Source organism: Amblyraja radiata, chromosome 11 (genome assembly GCF_010909765.2).
Source record: "Amblyraja radiata isolate CabotCenter1 chromosome 11, sAmbRad1.1.pri, whole genome shotgun sequence".
NCBI lineage: Eukaryota > Metazoa > Chordata > Chondrichthyes > Rajiformes > Rajidae > Amblyraja > Amblyraja radiata.
In genome coordinates this window covers 65445870-65471464 of record NC_045966.1, presented here as the reverse complement: position 1 = coordinate 65471464, position 25595 = coordinate 65445870, and the positions used below count along the sequence as shown (strand labels likewise).

The following is a 25595-nucleotide window of genomic DNA, read 5'->3' as shown; positions in this document are numbered from 1 at the left end:
GACAAAATCTTGTGGAACAGCACCACGTTTCGGTGTGGTGCAGCCCTTGAAGTTATCATTAATATGGGCAATTTCAGATAACCAGCCTTTCCATTTTGTATCAGAACTGGCCACATTATGTGACTGCATCAGTTCTGATGAACGGTCATTGATCTGAGAAGACATTTTTCAGAAGTGTTTCAACATGAGGAAGAAAGGTCAGAGGGCTATGGGCCAAACGTGGGCAAATAGGATCAGCTTCGAGGAGGCATCTTGGTCAGCATGGACAGGTTGGGTCGAAGGGCCTGTTTCTACAGGACCGTGAAACATGAACTGTTTCTTTCTCCACAAGATGCTGCCCGACCGGCTGAGTATTTTGAGCATTTTCTGTCATTATTTCTTTGTTCCGTCTTTATCTTTAAGCGTTGTCCAGCCTCGAGTTGACTTGTTTGAGGTGTAGATCGTCCCCAGCTTACGGACACACTAAAGTACAGCCCATACACATGAGCGAGTGTCTGGGAGACGGTGGGATGGATTTACCGGCTGCTGCGGGGCTGCAGACATCTTCTGCCGTGTGGGAACTCTGTTCACGGACGCATGTTCCACTTGGGAACGGTTCCCAGGAAGGGAACCTTGCCGTAACCGGGGGGGGGAACGTTCTGCACCGTCTCCATAGCAACTTCTTGATGCATCTAATGAACATCCCAGGCCATCTGTGTGCTTCCAACACAACACCACGTCTCACAGTCACAACTGGTTCTCTGACTTCCACAGTCTGCAAGTTTTAAACATCACAGTTTCAGCACAATCTCACCCTACACCCAATTAACACATGTTGTATTTAGGAAGGAACTGCAGATGCTGGTTTAAACCAAAAACAGACACAAAAAGCTGGAGTAACTCAGCGGGACAGACAACCTCTCTGGAGAAAAGGAATGGGTGACGTTTCGGTCGAGACCCATCGCCAGACTGAGATTCAGGGGAAAGGGAAACGAGAGATATAGACGGTGATGGAGAGAGATATAGAACAAATGAATTATATAAATACAAAAAAGTAATGATGATAAAGGAAACTGGCCATTGTTAGCCGAGGGCTAGGTGAAAACGAGTTGTAGACAATGAGACTCAACAAGACAACTTTCAGATTAGTACAATGACTTGGGTGGGGGAGGGACGGAGAGAGAGGGGATGTAAAGGTTCAAGTTAGAGCAATCAATATTCATACTGCTGGGGTGTAAGCTGCCCCGAGCGAAATATGAGATGCTGTTCCTCCAATTTGGTGATTGCCTCACTCTGACAATAGAGGAGACCCTGGACAGTAAAGTCAGAGTGGGAATGGGGAGGGGAATTAAAGTGTTTGGCAACCGGGAGATCAGGTTGGCCCAGGCACAAACACATGTTGTACTTGCTTTATCTTTCTCATCGTATTATCAATCTTTACAACAATATTCCATTATAGCAACAACAAACACAGCGCAGGAACAGGCCCTTCAGCCCACAATGTCTGTGCCGACCGCACATGATGCCAAATTGAACAAGATCCATATCCCTCCAATACCAGCATATCCATGTACCTTTCCAAAAGCCTCTTAAACACCACTATTATATCTGCTTCCATCACCAGCCCAGGCAGTGTGTTCCAGGCACCCACCACTGTGGAATAAAAATCTTTCCCCACACATCTCCTATAAACTTGTCTCTTTTTTACCCTAAAGTTATACCCCCCGGTCATTGAAATTTCCACCTTTGAGAACGGGTTTCTAAGTGACACCAGTGATATTTTAAACATTGAAATATTTTACTGTTCACTTAAGCTACCTCTTATTCATCCCGCTGACTAACGCATGAGAAACTGGTTCAAGCATTAAGGAGACACCTTCCAGGAGATTATCAGTGACACATAGCATTACATATTGTAAAAAATAGATTTATTACAAAACTTTTTTTATACCGTTGGATTAATTTCAGGAAAATTACTTTTCCTAACGTGCTGCTTTCAACTAACTTCCTGTTCAGAGCAGATAAAATAGGGCGGTACTAGCAACAGAGACCCGGGTTCGATCCCGACTACGGGTGCTGTCTGTACGGAGTTTGTACGTTATCCCCGTGACCTTGGCCAAAGGCTTGGGCAGAGTGGATGTGGAGAGGATGTTTCCGCAAGTGGGAAAGTGTAGGATTAGAGGTTATTGCCTTAGTATTACAGGATGTTACATGAGGATAGAGATGAGAAGAAATTTATTTAGCTAGTGGGTGGTGATTCTGTGGAATTCTTTGCCGCAGACGGAGGCCAAGTCAGTGGACATTTTCAAAGCAGAGACTGATTCATGAATAGTACAGGTGTCAGGGGTTATGGGGGAAAGGTAGAAGAATGAGGTTAGGAGGGAGAGATCAGCCATGATTGAATGAGAGTAAACCTGATGGGCCAAATTGACCTAATTCTTCTCCTATCACTTATGACCTGCGTGTGTTTCCCTCGAGATCTTCGGTTTCCTCCCCCACTCAAAAAACTTACAGGTTTGTAGGTAAATTGGCTTGATATGTGTAAATTGTCCCGTGTGTATGTGGGGTAGTGTTAGTGTGCAGGGATCGCTGGTCGGCGTGGACTTGGTGGGCTGAAGGGCCTGTTTCCGTGCTGTATCTCTAAACTAAACTAAAATGGAGTCCCATCCCGAGTAGGCAGAACCTTCCCATTGAAACACTTACTATTTACTTGAATCCCAGTAGATTACGACACCACGTATCTGATCTCCTTTGATTCGTTGTTGGCCGGTCACAACATCAAAATGAACGTGTAAAGCAAAGAACCGCAGATGCTGAAAATCTGAAATAAAAATGGAAGAATATTCAAAAAACATCCTTAACTTCCATCTAGGGTCCAGACTCTTTGAAGCTGTGACTCGCAGCTTGAAACTTTTCACAGAAAGAGGCCAAGCAGGCCTTGCAAATGCAAATATCCTCCATTTTGTGACATTCTCTAATTTGGCCAATAATAACAGAACAAGGAACTGCAGACCAGCCTATACCAACAGAACAACAAAATGGACGTGGATGAGATTAAACTCACCCAGAGGGCGGTTGCAATTTGGGACACGCTGCCCGAGGAGATGGTGGAGGCTTGAACTTTCCCTGCAGCCGCAGGAGATGCTCCACTGCAGCAGAAGCTGCTTCACTGCAGGAGGGGCTTCAATGCAGGAACCTGCTCCACTGCAGCATCTGCTCCACTGCAACATCTGGTCCATTGTAACAGCAGCAGCTCAATTGTAATGCCTTATTTTTAATGCCACGTGATGAAATGAGCACACCCAGCAGACGTGTGATTAGTCCCAGATTATTGGCAGCAGGATATGTACAGTTTTGCTTCTAATTACTATTTCAATAGACAATAGGTGCAGGAGTAGGCCATTTGGCCCTTCGAGCCAGCACCGCCATTCAATGTGATCATGGCTGATCATCCCCAATCAGTACCCTGTTCCTGCCTTCTCCCCGTATCCCCTGACTCCGCTATTATTAAAAGCCCCATCTAGCTCTCTCTTGAAAGTATCCAGAGAACCTGCCTCCATCGCCCTCTGAGGCAGAGAATTCCACAGACTCACAACTCTGTGAGAAAAAAGTGTTTCCTCGTCTCCGTTCTAAATGGCTTACTCCTTATTCTTAAACTGTGGCCCCTGGTTCTGGACTCCCCCAACATCGGGAACATGTTTCCTGCCTCTAGCGTGTCCAAGCCCTTAACAATCTTATATGTTTCAATGAGATGCCCTCTCATCCTTCTAAACTCCAGAGTGTACAAGCCCAGCCGCTCCATTCTCGCAGCATATGACAGTCCCGCTATCCCGGGAATTTACCTTGTAAACCTACGCTGCACTACCTCAATAGAAAGAATGTCCTTCCTCAAATTAGGGGACCAGAACTGCACACAATCCTCCAGGTGTGGTCTCACTATAACCATATAACCATATAACAATTACAGCACGGAAACAGGCCATCTCGGCCCTACAAGTCCGTGCCGAACAACTTTTTTCCCTTAGTCCCACCTGCCTGCACTCATACCATAACCCTCCATTCCCTTCTCATCCATATGCCTATCCAATTTATTTTTAAATGATACCAACGAACCTTCCGCCACCACTTCCACTAGGGCTCTGTGCAACTGCAGAACCTCTTTGCTCCTATATTCGATTCCTCTTGTTATAAAGGCCAACATGCCATTCGCTTTCTTCACTGCCTGCTGTACCTGCATGCTTACTTTCATAGACTGATGTACAAGGACCCCCAGATCCCATTTACTTCCCCTTTTCCCAACTTGATGCCATTTAGATAGTAGTCTACCTTCCTGTTTTTGTAACCAAAGTGGATAACCTCACATTTACCTGCATTAAACTTCATCTGCCATGCATCTGCCCACTCCCCCAACCTGTCCAAGTCACCCTGCATTCTCATAGCATCCTCCTCACAGTTCACACTGCCACCCAGCTTTGTGTCATCTGCAAATTTGCTAATGTTACTTTGAATTCCTACATCCAAATCATTAATGTATATTGTTAATAGCTGCGGTCCCAGCACCGAATCTTGCAGTACCCCACTAGTCACTGCCTGCCTTTCTGAAAGGGACCCGTTAAACCCTACTCTTTGTTTCCTGTCCGCCAACCACTTCTCTATCCATGTCAGCACTCTACCCCCAATACCTTGTGCCCTAATTTTGCCCACTAATCACCTATGTGGGACCTTATCAAATGCTTTCTGAAAGTCCAGGTACACTACATCCACTGGCTCTCCCTTGTCCATTTTCCTAGTTACATCTTCAAAAAATTCCAGAAGATTAGTCAAGCATGATTTCCCCTTCGTAAATCCATGCTGAATCGGACTGATCCTGTTGCTTCTATCCAAATGTGCGGCTATCTCATCTTTTATAATTAACTCCAGCATCTTCTCCATCTGTCAGGCTAACTGGTCTACAATTCCCTGTTTTCTCTCTCCCGCCTTTCTTAAAAAGTGGGATAACATTAGCTACCCTCCAGTCCACAGGAACTGATCCTGAGTCTATAGAACATTGGAAAATTATCACCAATGCATCCACGATTTCTAGAGCCACTTCCTTAAGTACCCTGGGATGCAGACCATCAGGTCCTGGTGATTTATCAGCCTTCAATCCCATCAGTCTATCCAACACCATATCCTGCCTAATGTGGATTTCCTTCAGTTCCTCTGTCACCCCAGACCCTATGGCCACTACTATATCAGGAAGATTGTTTGTATCCTCCTTAGTGAAGACAGATCCAAAGTACCTGTTCAACTCATCTGCCATTTTCTTGTTCCCCATAATAAATTCACCTTTTTCAGTCTTCAATGGTCCAACTTTGGTCCTAACTATTTTTTTCCTCTTCACATACCTAAAGAAGCTAGTGTATCTTTCCTGCTTTATATTCTTGGCTAGCTTACCTTTGTACCTCATCTTTTCTCCCCGTATTGTCTTTTTGGTTATCTTCTGTGTTTCTTTAAACATTACCCAATCCTCTTGCTTCCCGCTCATCTTTGCTACGTTGTACTTCTTCACTTTAATTTTTATACTGTCCCTGACGTCCCTTGTCAGCCATGGTCGTCCATTTCTCCCCTTGGAATCTTTCTTCCTCCTAGGAATTAACTGATCCTGCACCTTCTGTATTATTCCTAGAAACAACTGCCATTTTTGTTCCACTGTCATCCCTGCTAGTGTATCTTTCCAGTTAACTTTGGCCAGCTCCTCCCACATGGCCCCTTGGTGCCCTTTATTCAACTGCAACACTGACACCTCTGATCTACTCTTCTCCCTCTCCAATTGTAGATTAAACCTGACAATTTTTATGGTCACTGCCTCCTAATGGCTCATTAACCTCGAGGTCCTTTATCAAATCCGCTTCATTACATAAATCCAGAATTGCCTTCTCCCTGGTAGGCTCCAATACAAGCTGTTCAAAGAATCCATCACAAAGGCACTCTACAAAGTCCCTTTCTTGGGGTCCAGTACCAACCTGATTTTCTCAGTCTACCTGCATGTTGAAATATCTCATAACAACCACAGCATTACTTTTGCTACATGCCGATTTGAACTCCTGATTCAACTTGCGCCCTATGTCCAGCCTACTGTTTGGGGGCCTGTCGATTAATCCCATTAGGGTTTTTTTACCCTTACAATTCCTTAGTTCTAACCATACTAGAAACATAGAAAATAGGTGCAGGGGGAGGCCATTTGGCCCTTCGAGCCAGCACCGCCAATCATTGTGATCGTGGCTGATCATCCCCTATCAATAACCCGTGCCTGCCTTCTCCCCATATCCCTTGACTCCACTAGCCCCTAGAACTCCACTAGCCCCTGGTCGCCTAATTATAGGAAGGATGTCAACAAAATAGAGAGAGTACAGAGGAGATTTACTAGAATGTTGCCTGGGTTTCAGCAACTAAGTTACAGAGAAAGGTTGAACAAGTTAGGGCTTTATTCTTTGGAGCGTAGAAGGTTAAGGGGGGACTTGATAGAGGTCTTTAAAATGATGAGAGGGATAGACAGAGGTGACGTGGATAAGCTTTTCCCACTGAGAGTAGGGAAGATTCAAACAAGGGGACATGACTTGAGAATTAAGGGACAGAAGTTTAGGGGTAACATGAGGGGGAACTTCTTTACTCAGAGAGTGGTGGCTGTGTGGAATGAGCTTCCAGTGAAGGTGGTGGAGGCAGGTTCGTTTTTATCATTTAAAAATAAATTGGATAATTATATGGACGGGAAAGGAATGGAGGGTTATGGTCTGAGTGCAGGTATATGGGACTAGTGGAGAATACGTGTTCGGCACGGAGTAGAAGGGTCGAGATGGCCTGTTTCCGTGCTGTAATTGTTATATGGTTATATGGTTAACTCAATCTAACTCTCTCTTAAATCCATCCAGTGATTTGGCCTCCATTGCCCTCTGTGGCAGGGAATTCCATAAATTCACAACTCTCCGGGTGAAAAAGCTTTTTGTCACCTCAGTCTTAAATGACCTCCCCTTTATTCTAAGACTGTAGACCCTGGTTCTGGACTCGCCCAACATTGGGAACATTTTTCCTGCATCTAGCTTGCCCAGTCCTTTTATAAGTTTTTCTAAGATACCCCTCATCCTTCTAAACTCCAGTGAATACAAGCCTAGTCTTTTCAATCTTAGAAAATTTCTTTCAGTTCCTCTACCCCCTTAGATCCCAGGTCTCGCTGTACCTCCCCCTTACCTAACCTAACCCAATTGAGATGATAATCTGCCCCCTTGTTTTTACCGCCAAAGTGGATAACCTCACATTTATCTATATTACACTGCACCTGTCACGCATCTGCCCACTCACTCAACCTGTCCAGGTCACCCTGCAACCTCCTAACATCCTCTTCACAGTTCACACTGCCACCCAGCTTTGTGTCATCCACAAATTTGCTAGTGTTGTTCCTAATTCCCTCTTCCAAATCATTAATATATATGGTAAACAGTTGCAGCCCCAACACCAAGCCTTGCAGCACTCCACTCGCCACTGCCTGCCATTCTGAAAAGGACCCGTTCACTCCTACTCTTTGTTTCCGGTCTGCCAACCAATTTTCTATCCATGTCAACACCCTACCCCCAATACCATGTGCTCTAATTTTAGTCACCAGTCTCCCGTGCGGGACCTTATCAAAGGCTTTCTGAAAGTCTAGTTACACTATAATAGTAAGATTAAACGAGAACTTACCAGTTTGAAGTTTGATCTGTATTTTATGAGGAGTTACGATGAGGGATTACGTGAAGAACCCGCTCAGTGCGCAGGCGCGGCATACTTCCAAGCAGCGGTGTGGAATCACAGATAGACACAGTTATTTTGAAGTAAACATAGTAAAGATAAGGAGACATCAATTTATTAGTTTGATCCATATAATGAGGGTGGGAGCGGAGGGCACGTATTCCCTCATCGTAACTCCTCATAAAATACAGATCAAACTTCAAACTGGTAAGTTCTCGTTTAATCTTACTATTTTACTTCGGAGTCACGTGAGTGACTACGTGAAGATTTCAAAGCTCTGTGATTTCAAACCGTGTAACAGTTTCATTTCACTCGCTGCCGAAGTTCTTGAGGGAGGAAGTGTTATCGTAATGAACCAATGAGTCTATTTGTAGAAAAACACAATGGTATTTTTTAAACAAAAACAACAAGCTCCCCTGGGCTTAAATTAAATATTTGCAGTTTGTAAATCTTTACTGCAAATAAACCAGGTTTTGCCAACGGCTTATTATAAAATTTCTGAACGGTCTTTTCCCTTCCCACCATCCTGCTGTAGCCAGGATGTGGTCTATAGGCATGTCCATTCTTTAGCCGTCGACATGGATGCTGCCCTGGTGGAATAAAATTTGTACATGTTAGTGTTTATCCCAGCAGTTTCTAGCACCTGCTTGAGCCATCTCGCAATGGTTTGGCTCGTACCCCACCATAAGGTTTTTGTGACTGACCCACAAGGCTTTTCATCTCCCTCGAATATTCTGGTTGTGTCTATGTAGGATAGTAGGTGGGTCATGGCACATAACCGTGGTTCTGGTGGGTAAGCCACGACTGGATTAGGTGTTCCTGGTCTGCTCTGTTTGACCAGTCGCTGGATAACGACAGATCTGGTCTGGAGCTGTGATCATGTTGTCCAGTCGCAATAGGTGTAGTGACTGGACCCTCTGAGCGGATACAAGTGCCATCAACCTAAGCGTCTTTAGTGTAGCTTGCTCGACGCCGGGGATCTGGCTGGTGGCCATTCCCTGAGATATGTCAGGACCACACTGATATCCCAAATATGGGTATACCTGGGCTTAGGGCTTGATATTGTAAATGCCCTTCATCAGTTTTACCACCAGTGGATGGGATCCCATCGCCTGTTGTCCTGCCGCTGGTTTGAGATAAGCAGAAAGAGCACTCTGCGCTGTGTTGATGGCACTGTAGCTGATCCCTACATCGTGGTGTAGATGGCCAGGAACTCCAGTATGTTGGTGGCTGTAGCTGTTGCGTATGTTGTCCATGTTTCCTGGCAGTACTTCTCCCTTTTTTGATGCTGGTTAAGTACTGCCTCTTGGTGGATGTTCGAAGGGATGCCGACATGGTGGTGATGGTTTGTTTGGACAATCCCAGTTCCAGGTAAGGTCTGTTCAAACTTGCAACCTAGGCGTTTAATTTTCTCATGGCATGGGTGTTTAGCTTACCTGGTAGGTAAGTAGCTGATAGCCAAATATGTCTTTCGACATACCATTGCCAAATCATGTTGACCAATTTGTGCCACCCATATGGTTAATATATGCCATCACCGTAGTATTTATCAATTTGTAACCGAACATGCAAATGCTGCATATTAGATACATATGCTTTTAAAACCATAAAAGGCACCCAACATCTCTAGATAGTTAATGCCCAGTGTAAGTAGTAATGATGACTCTAGTTTAGTCCATCTACCACTTGTGCTGGATATGGAGTTAGTCGCTCCCCAGCCTTGAGCACTGGCATCTGTTTGAATAACTAAAGTAGGGTTAGTGATAAAGATACGGCTGAAACTATGCCAAACGTTTTCTGCCCACCACTGTAGCTCTGATATTGCTTCAGTGGGTAAGTTCATGACACGATCATAGTGACCTGTATGTCGTTTTATTGCCCGTACCTTTGCTCTCTGTAAATGTTTTGATAGTGCAAAGGTCCGAATTGTGTAGCCGGAAATGCTGCTACCATTTCCCCAATTACTCTTGCTACTTGTCGAATAGTTGGTCGCTCGTTGACCATTAATTTGTTGCATGATTGTGCTAATTCAACCATTTTTGCCTTTGGCAAGGTAACAGTCATATGGACTGAGTTAATTGTGAAGCCCAGGTAGTCCATGATAGTGGATGGCTTCAACTTAGATTTATCTGGATGTAGGACGAACCCCAGAGTTTCGAGGAGCTGTTTTGTAGCTAATACTGCTGCCACAGCCAATTCCATCGTTTTCCCTACTATGCGAATATCCTCCAGATATGCCATGACAATATGTTTTTGTTTTCTTAGTATTGCCATGGCTGGGTTCAATATTTTGGTGAATAGTCTTGGGCTGAAGTTCGCCCATAGGGCAATGCTTTGTACCATCCAGATAAATTTTAGGTATCTGCGATGATCCTTGTATATGGGTACTAGATAGTAAGCATCTTTAAGATAAATGCTTGCCATGAAGTGTCCTTTGGAATTCAGTTGTTTGGCAGTAACATATGTCTCCATTTTGAAATGTATATACTTAACAAATTTGTTTAGTGATGTTAAGTCAATGATGATGCGACAGACACCATCTTTTTTGGTTTTAGTGAATATATTCGATACAATTTCCAAAGGTTCATGTTTGGTCTTTTCGATGACCCCCTTTGTGATAAGTCTCACCAGTTCAGCTTGTCCCTCACGTTTCTCTTTGACGGAGGGAGAAATACCCTTTGGGGCCATTGTTGAACTGGCGGCGTTTTTTCTGACATGAATTGTATTTTATATCCTGTAATGTTGTTGAGTATATACTTGTCACTCGTGACCATACCCCATGCTTCTTTAAACAAGTGTAATCTCCCCCCTGTTAATAAAGCACCCTTATTCTCTATATGCTGGTAGGGACCAGACCCACCTACCTCCATGGTTATTGGCGATTCTGTTTCTTCATTTTCCTGAAGATTTTTTTCTGACGTGCTGGCGATGTTGGGGGGAGGTGCATTTTCCAGAGGGTCCGCTGCGGGCCCTGATCTGAAAGATCTTTGGGGATAATGTGCGGACCCCAAGCGTTCACCAGTCCCATATTGCGGACGTCGACTGGTGGATGCCGTGGGGTGCTGCCACTTGGGTATCGGAGGTCTTGATTTGCTCGTCCCGGGGCCTGCCCTCATTAGGCCGAAGGTTTTTGATGCTTCCTGCATCTCCTTCAGTTTTTATTGAAATCTTTCCCAAATAGCAGCGCGTCCGTCTCCGCAGCTGGGGCTTTACACAAGCCAGCAAATTTGGGATTGAGGGCAGGTCTTATGTTTCCCTCCGGAGATTGTTGATCTCAAATTGTGTGGTACACATTAATGCCAGCACATCCTGCTGGCAGGTATCCATCTCCGTGGTCTCCACGGAACGGGGAAAGGCTGTGATGGCTGACGTCAGGAGCCTTAGGATCCGCTGTAGCTTGAGTTCTTGGGTCTGGATGTGTGACCCACATGCCCCCAGATTTGGCTGTTGACACTTTTTACTTTGAGGGCCTCACCGTTTTCTGGTGCTGTGTTGTTTCAGCACCTGAGCGAGCACCTTTTCCAGTAATGGTTGATGCTGGCCGCCATTCTTGGTTCCAGCGGTGCTCCAGCCCGTGGGGTTGCTACAAGCGGCCATCACACCCAACAGCTCTTCATGTTCCTGCACCCCTGGCATACTCCCGAATTCGTCCGCCTGCCCCTGTTCCAGACCAGCCCAGCCCTGGTCACCAATGCTAGCCTCCAGTAATGAGGGAGCAGAGGGCAGTGTACAGAACACTGTGGAGGGGGTGCCTGACCTCCCTCCGCGAGAGCGCTCTTTCTGCGCATCTCGCTGGAGCTGCTCCAATTGCTGTTGGATGCAGCTCAAGCGGCTGTCTCTCCTCCATTTAGGTGGAGACATGTCCCCGTCCGACGAATCGGACGCCACCGGCCGGATGCCTGTTCGGATGGCTAGACATCCAGCCCGCAGTTCAGGCACTAGCGGGACTGGGCTCGGCGCGGTGATGGGGATAGCGGAGCGACCGGTAATTGTTCCTACCGCCTGTTGCTGCCCCCCCTGCAATGGAACGCTCCTCCGCTGGAGTCGAGCGGGGGACAGGTTCTTCTGGAGCTTTTGCCTTGTAGATGCGGGGCTGCTTGAGGGGCGTCTCGCAGGCACCTGCTCCGTGAGCCGCTCCAGCGGCTCAGGCGGCTCTCTCTCCCCCCGTGCAGGTGGAGAGACGTCCCGTCCGACATCGGGAACACCTGCCGGATGCCTCTCGAGTGGCTATGCGTCCAGCCCGCTGCTTCAGGTACTAGCGGGCTGGCCTCGGCACGGTGTCGGGGAATAACGGAACACCGGGTAACGCTCCTACCGCCTGTTGCTGCCCCCCTCCCCAACGGGAAAACGGGGGACAATTTTATCCAGAGCCTTTTTCTCTGCCTGTAAAAAACACAAGCAGAAAAAGGCTCACCTGTAAAAGAAAACCCGACCTCAGGGTACTCACCTGACGGTCCGGTTCATCCTGTAACGGGACAGCCTAACTCCCGTGGCAGCCGCTGTTGCACTGCTGGCGTAATGCCGCGCCTGCGCACTGAGCGGGTTCTTCACGTAGTCACTCACGTGACTCCGAAGTAAAATCACTGGCACCCCTTCATCCATTTTAATTGTCACATCCTCAAAAAATTCCAGAAGATTAGTCAAGCATGATTTCCCTTTCATAAATCCATGTTGACTTGGACTAATCTTTTTACTGCTATCCAAATGCCCCATTAGTACCTCTTTAATAATTGACTCCAGCATCTTTCCCACCACCGGTGGGGCTAACTGGTCTGCAATTCCCCATTTTCTCTCTCGCTCCTTTCTTGAATAGTGGGATAACATTAGCTATCCTCCAATCCACAGGAACTGATCATGAATCTATTGAACATTGGAAAATGATCACTAATGCAGCCACTTTTTTCTAGAGCCACCTCCCTGAGGACCCTGGGATGCAGACCATCAGCCCAGGGGATTTATCATCCTTCAGTCCCATTAGCCTACCCAATACTATTTCTCGCCTAATGAAAATTTCTTTCAGTTCCTCTTCCCCCTTAGATCCTCTGTCCTCCAGTACATAGAAACATAGAAAATAGATGCAGGAGGAGGCCATTCGGCCCTTCGAGCCAGCACCGCCATTCATTGTGATCATGGCTGATCATCCCTTATCAATAACCCGTGCCTGTCTTCTCCCCATATCCCTTGACTCCACTAGCCCCTAGAGCTCTATCTAACTCTCTCTTAAATCCATCCAGTGACTTGGCCTCCACTGCCCTCTGCGGCAGATAATTCCATAAATTCACAACTCTCTGGGTGAAAAAGCTTTTTCTCACCTCAGTCTTAAATGACCTCCCCTTTATTCTAAGACTGTGGCCCCTGGTCTGGACTCACCCAACATTGGGAACATTTTTCCTGCATCTAGCTTGTCCAGTCCTTTTATAATTTTATATGTTTCTATAAGATTGCCCCTCATCCTTCTAAACTCCAGTGAATACAAGCCTAGTCTTTTCAATCTTTCCTCATATGACAGTCCCGCCATCCCAGGGATCAATCTCGTGAACCTAGGCTGCACTGCTTTAATCACAAGGATGTCCATCCTCAAATTAGGAGACCAAAACTGTACACAATACTCCAGGTGTGGTCTCACCAGAGCCCTATACAACTGCAGAAGAACCTCCTATACTGAAATCCTCTTGTTATGAAGGCCAACATTCCATTAGATTTCTTCACTGCCTGCTGTACCTGCACGCCAACTTCCAGTTCCTCTACCACCTTAGATCCTCTGTCCTCCAGTACATCTGGGAGATTGTTTGTGTCTTCCTTCATGAAGACAGATCCGAAGTACCTATTCAACTCTTCTGCCATTTCCTTGTTGCCCATAATAATTTCACCCGTGTCTGCTTTTAAGGGACCCACATTTGACTTTGCTACTCTTTTTCCCTTAACATATCTAAAGAAGCTTTTACTGTCCTTCTTTATATTCCTGGCCAGCTTCCCCATCTGACTCCACATCTTCTGTTTCAATGTCACCCCTGGCAAGGGACTGAATTTCATTCCTCATCAACAGGGCAACCCCACCACCTCTGCCCACCTGTCTGTCTTTTCGATAGGAGGTATACCCTTGAATATTCAGTTCACAGCCCCTCTCGCAGCCATGTCTCAGTAATTCCCACAACATCATACTTGCCAGTTTCTAACTGAGCTTCAAGCTCGTCCACTATATTCCTTATGCTTCGCACATTCATATACAGTTCTTATATGATTTCCTCCTGGTGAGATTCCACACCAATATTCAAAAATTCCCATCAGTGATCTCAAATTGGACCAACATGAATTGAATTGAATTGAATTGAATTTCCTTTATTGTCATTCAGACCTTTCAGTCTGAACGAAATTTCGTGCCTGCAGTCATACATACAATAATACAATAATAGACAACAGAACAGGCAGTAAACACAAATTAACATCCACCACAGTGAGTCCACCAAGCACCTCCTCACTGTGATGGAGGCAAAAATGTTAGGGCTGCAGTCTCTTCCCTCCTCTTCTCACTCTGCGCTGATGCAATACCCCACCGGGCGATGGTAAATCAGTCCCGCAGCTCACCGAGCTCCGCGAACGGGCTGGTTCAAACACCGCTGCCGCCCTCCAGTCCAGCGCACGCAGCTGTTGACTACGTCGTCCACTGGCCCGCGGCCGAACCCCGGACTCAGGCCACCGCCGCCAGAACGCCGTCTCAGCCACTGGAGCACCGTTCCAGCCCCACGCCAGGCCGCCCTCACGGGAGCGCCGTTACCCTCGGGCTGGACCGCTCTCACGGGAGCGCCGTTTCCCTCGGGCTGGGCCACCCCCACGGGAGCGCCGTTCCAGCCCCGAGCCAGGCCGCCCTCACGGGAGCGAGCCCAGGGCGAGTCCTGACAGGCTGCCTTCAGAGCCACGAGGTGGCCAGCTCCGCCATTAGGCTTCAGCGCAGACGGAGGCAGAGAAGGGGGATACGACAAAAAAGTCGCATTCCCCCGAAGGGAGAGACAGCAAGCCCTGTTTCAACTCCCCCCCCCCCACACATAAACACAACCTAAAAAAACACAAACTTAGCTAGACAAAATGAAATAAACAACACAAAAAAGTAAAAACAAACGGACTGCAGCCGTTCACCAGCGCCGTCACTTTACAATCAATAGCAAAGCTTGATGTCATTCAGAAGATGGTGACCATGGATAACACAAACCCATAGACTTTGGGGCCCAGTTATGCTTTTTAATGTTGCAACTAGTCACAGTCCCGAAATCAGAGATTGGACAAAGGACAATGTTACCATTGATGAAGAGGTGGATTTTCATGGTTGTTCATTATTCAATCCATTTACCCAACTGTAAAGGAGTGATAGCTGACACACTGTAACCTTTACTGGTAGTTTATTATAGCACATGGCACACACGTCCCAGCACTGACTGCATCCAGCCTTCTGGCGTACTGGGACCTAGTGGGAGGAACAAAGGGAGGATACTACAGTTATACTAATATGATGGGGCGTGGTTAGTGGTGATGAGGTAACTACATTATAGGTTGCATGCATAACCCATCTACATCCTTCCCCTTACAATTTAAACAAGTTACGACAATGGCAGGTTTGTTATACAGAACCTGCAAAGCTAAGCATACTCTCCGTAGCGAGCCGGAGGTTTTACAATCCGACCCGAGCGAGTGCGCACCGCACCTTCACCCTCCCCACCCGAAAGAAGAGGAGGAGGGACAGGAACAGAAACAGGACGGGGAGAGGTGGGCGGAGAACCCAGCTTGGAGGGGGAACGGAGAGGCACAGGTGAGCCAGGTGAAACAGAAGGGGTAGAATGAGCAGAGTTGGGAGAAAGAGAAGACCTTGCAGGGGACAACAGAGCCTGAGGAGCAAAACCGGAAGGAGCAGGGGGGGGTACCCGAGGCAAAAGGACCGACCGTGGCATGCAGGGAGCAGAGGGTACGTTAGTGGAGGAAGGCTCGACACGCGACGGAGGGGTATACGGAATTGCAGGAGGTGGTTTGGGCTCGTTAACCGCCAACAGGTGCTGGCGGCTGCGTCAGTATACAGTCCCTTCAAAATCCACGAGGTAGGACCGTGGCGCGCTGTCAAACCCGACGACGGTGGCAAGTCGGGAGTAGCCGGTGGGCGTCTGCAAACGGACGACCTGTCCAGGCATCAGTGGCGAAAGAGGGCGGCAGGATTTGTCATGCGAGCGGCGCTGGATTTCGTGCTTCTGGGCAATACGTTGCTGGACATCAGCAGGCTGCAGGACTTTGGGCATCAGGGACTGCTGGGCAATAGGCATCGGAGGGCGGACAACACGGGACATGAGTCGCTGGGCAGGGGATCCCATGGTACTGTCTCTGGAAATGTTCCGAAGGTTCAGGAGACCCTGATAGAAATCCCCGTTCGAGAGGCGGGTTTGTTCAAGCAGGTGCTTAGCGCTGCGGACCGCCCGTTCAGCTAGACCATTGCTCTGCGGGTACTCCGGGCTGCTGGTGAAATGATTAAAGTTCCACTTTGCAGCAAACGCACGAAATTCGGCGCTGGTGAACTGGCGTCCGTTGTCTGTCTGCAGCCGGACAGGGGAACCAAACGTGGCAAAGTGACGGCGAAGTTTGCTGATCACCATCTCGGAGGTGATGGCAGGGAGGAGGTCCACCTCGAACCAATTTGAGTAAGAGTCTACTAGCACAAGGTATTGCTTCCCACGCCAGTCAAAAATATCGGCAGCCAGAGAAGACCAGGGCATGTCCGGGGCAGGCTGCTGCAAAAGCGGATGTCTTTGCTGATGCGGGGCAAGAGAGTTACAGTCCGGACAGGAATCCACCCTGGCCTGGATGTACTTAGCCATGGCCGGCCAGTAGTACTGTTCCTGGGCATGCGAGATAGTGGCATCTGCCCCGGGATGCCCCATGTGGGCGGCGTCAAAATACAAGCCATGCAGCGAGGCAGGGATGACCACTTTGTGTCCTTTGATAATAATGCCGTCCCGGAGGACCAACTCATCGCGGACCAAAAAATAGGGGTGGACGCTAGCAGGCAACGAATTCCGTTTGGTGGGCCACCCGCCCTTGATGACAGCAGCAAGCTGCTGCAGGTCGGGGTCGTTTGCGGTATGTGCAACCAAGCACTGTAGTTGCTGAGAAGGGACGAAGTTAACGTTCAGTACCTGTAAGTCCGACTGCTCGAAGGGGTGCCGGTCGCAGGAGGCCCGGGACAGCGCATCAGCCACATGCATCTCGGTGCCCCTCTTATATATGATTTTAAAGTCAAAGCGCTGTAGCTGCAGCATCATCCGCTGTAGCCTGGCTGGAGCAGTGTATAGGTTTGTTCAGTATCGTTACCAGTGGCTGGTGATCCGTCTCAACGGTGAACCTGGTGCCAAATAGGAAGTCCTTGAACTTAGAACACGCGAAAACCACCGCCAGCAGCTCCTTCTCTATCTGAGCATAGCGCTGCTCTGTGTCCGTCATGGTCCTAGAGGCATAGGAGATGGGCAGCAGCGAGTCATCAGCGTGGGGTTGCAGGCAGGCAGCACCCAGTCCAAGGCGATAGGCGTCGCAAGTGACCACGATCGGGCGCCGTAGATCAAAGAACTTCAGGGTAGGTGTGCTGACCAGCCTCGTCTTTAGCAGGTCGAACGCCTGCTGGTGGTGTGGAAACCATGCCCAGGCAATGTCCTTTTTAGTGAGCTGTCTCAGGGGTGCGCTCAATTCGCTGAGGTCGGGGATAAACTTCCCCAGGTAATTCACCATACCCAGGAAACGCTGCAGACTGACAACGTCTGTCGGGGCGGGCAGCTCTGAGATGGCACTGGTCTTTTGCGGGTCTGGCTTCAACCCTTGGGCCGTGAAAATGCGGCCAACATATGTGACCTCAGGCACCCGGAACTTGCACTTTGACCGATTAAGCTTCAAATTTATCTGCCGAGCACGGTTCAAAATCCGTCGGAGGTTGCGGTCATGTTCGGCCACATCCCTCCCATAGACCAGTATGTCGTCCACAATGATCGCGCAGGGCAGACCTGCAAACAATTGTTCCATTGAACGCTGAAATACCTCGCTGGCGGAGTTGATGCCGAACGGCATCCGCAAAAACTTAAACCTGCCGAAGGGCGTGCTGAACGTGGTCAGGTCCGTGGAGCGTTTGTCCAGGGGTATCTGCCAGAACGAACTTCTGGCATCGAGGACGGAGAACACTGTGGCTTGTCCCACCTGGGCGGCAACATCTTCGACAGTCCTCATGGGGTAGTGGGGCCGTTTAATCGCCATATTCAAGTCCTTGGGGTTGATGCATACCCGTATCTCATTTTTTCCTTTCTTCAACGTGGCGACCATGGTGGAGACCCATTCGGTTGGATCGCTGACAGCCTCCAGCACTCCCATGTTGACCATGTCTTTCAGCATACTCTCCACCTTGCCCTTCATTGCGAACGACACCCTATGGGGTGGACGGATCACAGATGGGTCAGTCACGATCTTGTACACCAACGGCAGCTTCCCCAACTTGTCGTCAAACAAGTCTGGGTACTCGGATAGTGGATCCATCACAGCTTGCACCTCGTGGACCGTACGGTCAAACGACACCAGACCAAGATCCTGGCATGCCTGGTTGCTCAGCAACGTCACACAGTTACTGTCCAGAATAAAGAAAGACAGGTCCTGGGAAGATTTCTGCAGCACGCAGTGGAAGGTCGCCCTCCCCACAGGTGTTAGTTCCTCTCCCCCATATGCACGCAAAACAGAGCGATCTACAATCAGCAGCTCATTCTTCCTTATCTGGTGGAACAGCTTTGTTGACATTACGTTCACTTTCGCCCCCGTGTCCAGCTTAGCAGAGAAGGACTTGTTGTTTACAGTTATATTCACAGAAGGATCAGGGAGGCGAGATCGGCTGTGGAGGAGAGTGTAAATACTTACATCTCCCGTGGAATAGCTGAGCTCAGAGTCGGGGGCAGCGTCAACAGAGGACTGAGAATCTATCTCGCTATCAACTTGCAGAAGGTTGTTTAGGAGTTGTCTGGGAGCTGAGGGCACTTTCCCACGGACCGGCAGGCAGCTGCAAAATGGTTCCTTCTCCCGCAGAAATTGCAGGTCTTCCCAAGGGCTGGGCACTGTGATTCTGTGGAGTGCACGTAATTGCAGTTTGGACACTTTTTAGATCTCGGGTCCCGGGATGTACGAACGGGCCGCGGTGGAGGGCGAAAGTTGACCCTCATACGACGTTGTCCAGCAACACCAGTTAGATTTATGGCTCGGCTGTCAGACCCCCTCTGCCCATGCGGAGGGGTGACCACTTCGGCAATGCGGCACGCATGCATTGCCTGAGTCAGGGTTAGGTCAGGCCGTTGCAGCAGGTCGGCACGTAGCTTCTGATCAATCATGCCAGTGACGAGAATGTCTCTGGTGAGCTGGTCGCGCATGGTTTCAAATCGGTACCGCTGGGCAAGGTGTCGCAGGTCGGCGATGAAGCACTCAACAGGTTCATCCGGCTGTTGCTTGCGTGAGAAGAACCTGGCCCGCTCTGGTCTGAAGAAGGGTTTCGGCCCGAAACGTCGCCTATTTCCTTCGCTCCATAGATGCTGCTGCACCCGCTGAGTTCCTCCAGCAATTTTGTGTACCTCCGCTCCAGTATACGGTTGGAGGGCAGGTCACATATCTCCGCGAACTTGCGCAAAAGACATACCGGGTCGTCGGCCGATTCAGCTGGCTCGACCGGCTGCTCGTTGTCATCCAGGACTGCTGGTTCGTAGACAAAGGCTTGAGCTCTCTTCATTGCGTCGGGACCAGCCAGGTTGAGCAGGAGTGATGTTTTGACCGCGGCTGGGTCGTTCCGGTGCGCAATATTGACGTAGTGAGTGTAGTCCATCACAAAAGTCGACCATCGCTCCGCAATGTCAGCGTCGAAGACAAGGGGAGATGGCTTTCGGCATGAGGATGCCATGTCAAGGGAAACCCAACACTGGGCACTGACGGGGACAAAATAAATGAAAACCGGTAAACGGGAAGCGCGAGTTTTAAACTTCTGACGCCATGTAAAGGAGTGATAGCTGACACACTGTAACCTTTACTGGTAGTTTATTATAGCACATGGCACACACGTCCCAGCACTGACTGCATCCAGCCTTCAGGCGTACTGGGACCTAGTGGGAGGAACAAAGGGAGGATACTACAGTTATACTAATATGATGGGGCGTGGTTAGTGGTGATGAGGTAACTACATTATAGGTTGCATGCATAACCCATCTACACCAACCATAGCACAAAGTGTCACCGTCAGTACAGGCAGCAAGAATGAACCATTAGTTTAAACCAGGAGGAATGGAAAGAAGTATTCTGATCTATTTCACTTACCACACAGATGTGTGAAACTGAAAGATTGGTTATTGTGATTTCTGACCTGGAAATAGACACATTCTCATCCGTCATATTCTTCATGCTGGTTGATTATTCTTTAACTCTAAAAAATAATTGTAAGGTGACTTCATCAAGTAGACATGATCAGTTGAATAAACATAAATACTCTGGTGGAAATAGTCATAACGATAACATTGCAAAGTGATGTTTCCACAGATATTTTGTACTGGTTAGTTCAATGAAGATAAATACTTGAAGTTGTGGCCATAAAAGATGATGAGCATGTTTTATTTTTCACAGGATTAGACGTACCAAAGCCAGAATTCACGACAAATCGGAGCAGAAGATGTCAAAACCAAGTATACGAATCCAGCGAGTCAGATGAGGATTGGACACCTAAACTTCTGACAAAAAATCCACAACATAATTTAAATCTGTTTGAAATATTAAATGCAGTGTTTCAAATAAAATTGATTCTCATCAATTTGGCCGTTAGCCTATGAAATCTGTTGCAAGGGAGATTGTATTCTTAACTTTGGAGTGGTGGAATACTTGTTAAATTGAATATATTTTTCCAAATGTGTTATTCATTAAGTGCAAATTTACCTTTCCTATTTTTTATTTTTATATGTTGCTTATTTCAAACTCAATTACATTAGATATATCCAAACTATTGAGATTCAGTCTGTGCTTCTCCAAAGCAAAGCTGATGTGTCACTTTATTTTCCTAAGGATTCAGATTCTTTAGGCCTCCTTTTAAGGTTTCTCTGATATTTTAAAAATATGTGTAGGTTTTGTTCCTGGCGGTTTGCAGGAATGATTTATATAATTTTTTTACAGAATATGTTATAAATACAGGTAGATACGTAATTTGGGTCACAAAATGTACTGGAGGACAGAGGATCTAAGGGGGTAGAGGAACTGAAAGAAATTTTCATTAGGCGAGATATAGTATTGGGTAGGCTAATGGGACTGAAGGATGATAAATCCCCTGGGCCTGATGATCTGCATCCCAGGATCCTCAGGGAGGTGGCTCTAGAAATAGTGGACGCATTGGTGATCATTTTCCAATGTTCAATAGATTCAGGATCAGTTCCTGTGGATTGGAGGATAGCTAATTTTATCCCACTTTTCAAGAAAGGAGCGAGAGAGAAAACGGGGAATTACAGACCAGTTAGCCTGACCGGTGGTGGGAAAGATGCTGGTGTCAATTATTAAAGAGGTAATAATGGGGCATTTGGATAGCAGTAAAAGGATTAGTCCAAGTCAACATGGATTTATGAAAGGGAAATCATGCTTGACTAATCTTCTGGAATATTTTGAGGATGTGACAAGTAAAATGGATGAAGGGGTGCCAGTGGATGTATGGTATCTAGACTTTCAGAAAGCCTTCGATAAGGTCCCACAAGGGAGACTGGTGACTAAAATTAGAGCACTTGGTATTGGGGGTAGGGTGTTGACATGGATAGAAAATTGGTTGGCATACCGGAAGCAAAGAGGAGGAGTGAACGGGTCCTTTTCAGAATGGCAGGTAGTGGCGAGTGGAGTGCCGCAAGGCTCGGAGTTGGAGCCGCAACTGTTTACCATATATATTAATGATTTGGAAGAGCGAATTAGGAGCAACACTAGCATGTTTGCGGATGACACAAAGCTGGGTGGCAGTGTGAACTGTGAAGAGGATGTTAGGAGGTTGCAGGGTGACCTGGACAGGTTGAGTGAGTGGGCTGATGCGTGGCAGGTGCAGTATAATATCATTTTAAAAAGGGAGGGCGAGAGAAAACGGGAAAATACAGACCAGTTAGTCTAACATCAGTAGTGGGGAAAATGCTAGTCAGTTATTAAAGATGGGATAGCAGCACATTTGGAAAGTGGTGAAATCATTGAACAAGAGGACATGACTTCAGAATTAAGGGACAGAGGTTTAGGGGTAACATGAGGGGGAACTTCTTTACTCAGAGAGTGGTAGTGGTGTGGAATGAGCTTCCAGTGGAAGTGGTGGAGGCAGGTTCGTTGGTAACATTTAAAAATAAATTGGATAGGCATATGGATGAGAAGGGAATGGAGGGTTATGGTATGAGTGCAGGCAGGTGGGACTAAGGGAAAAAAGTTGTTCGGCACGGACTTGTAGGGCCGAGATGGCCCGTTTCCATGCTGTAATTGTTATATGGTTAAAGTCAGCATGGATTTATGAAAGGTCAATCATGTCTGACGAATCTTATAGAATTTTTCGAGGATGTAACTAGTAGAGTGGATAAGGGAGAACCAGTGGATGTGTTATATCTGGACTTTCAGAAGGCTTTCGACAAGGTCCCACATAAGAGATTAGTATGCAAACTTAAAGCACACGGTATTGGGGGTTCAGTATTGATGTGGATTAAGAACTGGCTGGCAGACAGCAAGCAAAGAGTAGGAGTAAACGGGTCCTTTTCAGAATGGCAGGCAGTGACTAGTGGGGTACCGCAAGGCTCAGTGCTGGGACCCCAGGTATTTACAATATATATTAATGATTTGGACGAGGGAATTGAGGGCAACATCTCTAAGTTTGCGGATGACACGAAGCTGGGGGGCAGTGTTAGCTGTGAGGAGGATGCTAGGAGGCTGCAAGGTGACTTGGATAGGTTGGGTGAGTGGGCAAATACATGGCAGATGCAGTATAATGTGGATAAATGTGAGGTTATCCACTTTGGTGGCAAGAACAGGAGAGTACACTATTATCTGAATGGTGGCCGATTAGGAAAAGGGGAAATGCAACAAGACCTGGGTGTCATTGTACACCAGTCATTGAAAGTAGACATGCAGGTGCAACAGACAGTGAAGAAAGCAAATGGTATTTTAGCATTCATAGCAAAAGGATTTGAGTATAGGAGCAGGGAGGTTCTACTGCAGTTGTACAGGGTCTTGGTGAGACCACACCTGGAGTATTGCGTAAAGTTTTGGTCTCCTAATCTGAGGAAAGACATTCTTGCCATAGAGGGAGTACAGAGAAGGTTATCCAGATGGCAGGACTTTCATATGAAGAAAGACTAGATAGACTCGGCTTGTACTCGCTAGAATTTAGAAGATTGAGGGGGGATCTTATAGAAACTTACAAAATTCTTAAGGGGTTGGACAGGCTAGATGCAGGAAGATTGTTCCCGATGTTGGGGAAGTCCAGAACAAGGGGTCACAGTTTAAGGATAACGGGGAAGTCTTTTAGTACTGCGATGAGAAAAAGAAAATTCACAGAGTGGTGAATCTGTGGAATTCTCTGCCACAGAAAGTAGTTGAGACCAGTTAATTGGCTATATTTAAGAGGGAGTTAGATGTGGCCCTTGTGGCTAAAGGGATCAGGGGGTATGGAGAGAAGGCGGGTACAGGATACAGAGTTGGATGATCAGCTATGATCATATTGAATGGCGGTGCAGGCTCAAAGGGCCGAATGGCCTATTCCTGCACCTATTTTCTATGTTTCTATTTCTATAGATAAATGTGAGGTTATCCACTTTGGCGGCAAAAACAAGGGGGCAGATTATTATCTCAATGGGGTGAGGTTAGGTAAGGGGGAGGTGCAGCGAGACCTGGGCGTCCTTGTACACCGGTCACTGAAAGTTGGCGTGCAGGTACAGCAGGCAGTGAAGAAAGCTAATGGAATGTTGGCCTTCATAACAAGATGATTTCAGTATAGGAGTAAAGTGGTTCTTCTGCAGTTGTATAGGGCTCTGGTGAGACCACATCTAGAGTATTGTGTACAGTTTGTCTCCTAATTTGAGGAAGGACATCCTTGTGATTGAGGCAGTGCAGCATAGGTTCACAAGATTGATCCCTGGGATGGCGGGACTGTCATATGAGGAAAGATTGAAAAGACTAGGCTTGTATTCACTGGAGTTTAGAAGGATGAGGGGGTTCTTATAGAAACATATAAAAATTATATATTGTAGCCCCGCGCGGCCCAATTTTACCTTCTCCACAAAATCCACAAACCTGACTGTCCTGGCAGACCCATTGTTTCTGCCTGTTCGTGTCCCACCGAACTTATTTCCACATACCTCGACTCCATCCTATCCCACCTGGTCAAATCCCTCCCAACCTATGTCCAAGATACCTCACACGCTCTTCGTCTCCTCCATGACTTCCATTTTCCAGCCCTCATTCCCTCATCTTCACCATCTGCAGTTGTATAGGGCTCTGGTAAGACCACATCTGGAGTATTGTGTACAGTTTTGGTCTCCAAATTTGAGGAAGGACATCCTTATGATTGAGGCAGTGCAGCGTAGGTTCACGAGATTGATCACTGGGATGGCGGGACTGTCATATGAGGAAAGATTGAAAAGACTAGGCTTGTATTCACTGGAGTTTAGAAGGATGAGGGGGTTCTTATAGAAACATATATAATTACAAAAGGACTGGACAAGCTAGATGCAGGAAAAAATTTCCCAATGTTGGGCGAGTCCAGAACCAGGGGCCACAGTCTTAGAATAAAGGGGAGGTCATTTAAGACTGAGGTGAGAAAAAAACGTTTTCACCCAGAGAGTTGTGAATTTATGGAATTCCCTGCCACAGAGGGCAGTGGAGGCTAAGTCACTGGATGGATTTAAGAGAGAGTTAGATAGTGCTCTAGGGGCTAGTGGGGTCAAGGGATATGGGGAGAAGGCAGGCACGGGTCATTGATTGGGGACGATCAGCCATGATCACAATGAACGGCGGTGCTGGCTTGCAGGGTCGAATGGCCTCTTCCTGCACCTATTTTCCATGTAAAATGAAACAAAAAAGCACCATCGGCCCACGGTCTACTTGGTTTCTGTGTAAATTGTCCCTAGTGTGTGTAGGATAGTGTTAGTGTGCGGGGATCGCTGGTCGGCGTGGACTCGGTGGGTTGAAGAGCCAGTTTGCGTGCTGTATCTCTAAACTAAACAAAAAAGGAGTCCCATCCCGAGTAGGCAGAACCTTCCCATAGAAACACTTACTAGTTACTTGAATCCCAGTAGATTACGACACCACATATTAGCAATGTTACAAAATTTTGAGATTTTAAAAATCAAGTCTGTAATTTATCCCATCAGATAAAGCATAAAAATAAGTTTAATTTGACACCTAATTCACTTTCATATCTCAAGTATTTAAAAAGTTATGGCCATTTTCATACTGGGAAATTAGCATCTTGTTCCCTATTGATTTTCTATGGACATAACAAAAAAGCTGTGATCGTGAACAGTCAAAAGCCCATAACTTTCTTAAAAATTAAGAGAACTGAATGAAATTTTCAGTTATCATAGATTGAAGCATTCTGAAACAAATATAAAATAATCTTACTTGGATGACCTGAAATTAAAGCATATAATTAGTTAGTTACCTAATTGTAGCTAATTTCAGACTTCAATTACTAGATCTAAACATCTATCCATTTCTTAATAAATGATTAACATTTTTAAATAGCCTAAATGTCCAAATAATATTCACAAATAATTCACAATAAAACATGATTTTAAAATCTCATTTACATTAATTTATAGGCCAAA

The 25595-nt window shown here is 46.9% G+C and overlaps 1 long non-coding RNA gene across 1 annotated transcript; it reads right to left on the bottom strand.

Annotated features, from left to right (window-relative positions):
• Window positions 1–421: 421 nt before the first annotated feature.
• On the bottom strand, window positions 422–25081 carry LOC116978724. Its single transcript, XR_004413520.1, has 3 exons — window positions 25044–25081; window positions 2683–2800; window positions 422–754 (listed from the first exon to the last, which is right to left on the bottom strand). It is a non-coding gene; the product is annotated as an uncharacterized LOC116978724 (long non-coding RNA).
• Window positions 25082–25595: the final 514 nt, after the last annotated feature.